This window comes from Nicotiana attenuata, unplaced genomic scaffold, assembly GCF_001879085.1.
Source record: "Nicotiana attenuata strain UT unplaced genomic scaffold, NIATTr2, whole genome shotgun sequence".
In the NCBI taxonomy this organism is placed as follows: Eukaryota; Viridiplantae; Streptophyta; class Magnoliopsida; order Solanales; family Solanaceae; genus Nicotiana; species Nicotiana attenuata.
In genome coordinates this window covers 9,589-12,175 of record NW_017676027.1, presented here as the reverse complement: position 1 = coordinate 12,175, position 2,587 = coordinate 9,589, and positions in this window count along the sequence as shown.

Here is a 2,587-nt window from a genome sequence, read left to right as displayed (position 1 = left end):
ATACCTATTGGGTTCCAGGCTCGATATTTGAGGCCCAGTAGCACCAAACTATCATGAATATTTATGTGTGTCAAATTCAATATTTTGATAATTTTGTGTGTGTTTGTTTTATAATTTAAATTCTTAATTTTTAATTATTTAATTGTACAAAATATATATACCTATTGGGTTCCAGGATCGATATTTGAGGCCCAGTAGCACCAAACTATCATGAATATTTATGTGTGTCAAATTCAATATTTTGATAATTTTGTGTGTGTTTGTTTTATAATTTAAATTCTTAATTGTTAATTATTTATTTGTAAAAGTATATATATCTATTGGGTTCCAGGCTCGATATTTGAGGCCCAGTAGCACCAAACTATCATGAATATTTATGTGTGTCAAATTCAATATTTTGATAATTTTGTGTGTGTTTGTTTTATAATTTAAATTCTTAATTTTTAATTATTTAATTGTACAAAATATATATTCCTATTGGGTTCCAGGCTCGATATTTGAGGCCCAGTAGCACCAAACTATCATGAATATTTATGTGTGTCAAATTCAATATTTTGATAATTTTGTGTGTCTTTGTTTTATAATTTAAATTCTTAATTTTTATTTATTTAATTGTAAAAAATATATATACCTATTGGGTTCGAGGCTCGATATGTGAGACCCTGTAGCACCAAACTATCATGAATAATTATGTGCGTCAAATTCAACATTTTGATTATTTAATTGTACAAAGTATATATTTTCATCTACCAGTATATGAAATACTTAAACTACAGGGATTCTACACTAAAATACTATACAATTTACTACGTTAAAAGGTTCTACATTTTACTATGCTAATAAATAAACTGAATATAAACAACAAATACATTTTGATCACATAACATTCACAAAATTACATAGAACATACTAGTTTCGCAAATAAAACACAAAACGACATGGAAACACTAATATCTAAATCCGGATATTAACATAAAAAGTTAAAACTCAATCTTACATTTTTTTTAGACCACTAATATTTAAGTCCGGATATATATGACATACTAGTTTCGCAAATAAAACACAAAACGACATGGAGACACATTCAATCAACTGATATGCATTATTATACAAGTTTCGACATAAAATAAATCGAAATACCTCGATGTAGTGGGAAGTGTGAAAATTTGAAGACGAAGGAGTTAAACCACAATAATACAATGCTCTACTACGATGTGGGACCTACGTTCTTAACCTTTTGTGTGACGGGAGGGGCCCACAATTTTTTTTTATAAAAAAACGAGCAGGGGAGGGGGGGACCAGAAGTAGTAAGGTTAAAAAAAATGGGGGAAAGGGGTTTCTGGTCGGGGAAGAAGACGAAGGGCGATATTTAATTAGGGGTATAGCGTTTTCTTTTTGGACGTTATATGTATAGCGTATGAATTGAGGACGCTATATATGTCAGTCAAATCGTCAGACAGTATAGCGTCTAAATACAAGACGCTATACCTTAACGGCAAAAGTTAGCGTTAAGGTGTAGCATCTTGTATTTGGACGCTATATATAGAAAGGTAACTTTTTTTTTACACTTATTAATGTACTTTGAGTCCCAAAAAAATAATATTTAGGTTCCGGACTCAACATTTTCCTTCCTCTATTTAGCAACTTAAATTCCTGTACTATATCTCTTCTTCTCGATAATAACAACACGCCCAGCTATAAACTACTTTTATCACTATTCGTGCCTAATTAAATTAAGTCATTGCGGGTTGTGGCGAAGTCAAGATTTTAAGTGTTAGTAACTGAGTTTTAAATTTAATATTTGTATATAGTTAATAACTTTTAAGTACAAATACATTGCTTGAACAAAAGTTACTGAATTCGACCGAAACATTTTTAGACTTCTAGCGTACGTGCATCAAATAAAATAAGTAAATGTAGTGGTTTAACTGAGTAAAAGGACATTGTTATTTTTGGGAGAGCAACTCGGTCGCATTCAAATCCGGTAAAAGGCAATTGCTATAATTATGAGGATAGTAACTTCTGTAACTTCTGGTTGGTGAAGAAGATTTAAAACTTGCTGAAAAACTAACCTAAGTACTACTCCCTCCATTTCAATTTATGTAAACATGTTTGATTCTGTACGGAGTTTAAAAAAAATGATGATTTTTGAAATTTGTTGTCCTAAATAAGTTAAAAAGGAGCCCAGCGTATTTGTGTGGTTATAAAATCTTCTTATTAAGGGTAAAATTGTAAGTTTAAGCTAAATTGTTATCAAATTTAGAAAGAAGTCATTCTTTTCGGAACGGAAAAAAAAAAAAATAGGTTCACATAGACTGTAACAGAGTGAGTAATAATTTATATCTTTAACATTGAAGTGATTTGTTGTCTGTGAGATTGGTAGAATTCAATGCAACGCTATCTAGTCAACAGTACTTCAATAAATTCTTAGACACCACAATTATTTGTTACTTCCACTACCTGATTTTCTTTTGAGTTCGGAGTAGTCGATACCAATATAACTCTCTTTTCTCTCTTAAGCATTGTGAGTCTGTGATTGCTTGTCGTTGTCGATCCTCGTAATTACACAGTGATTTTCAAACAGATC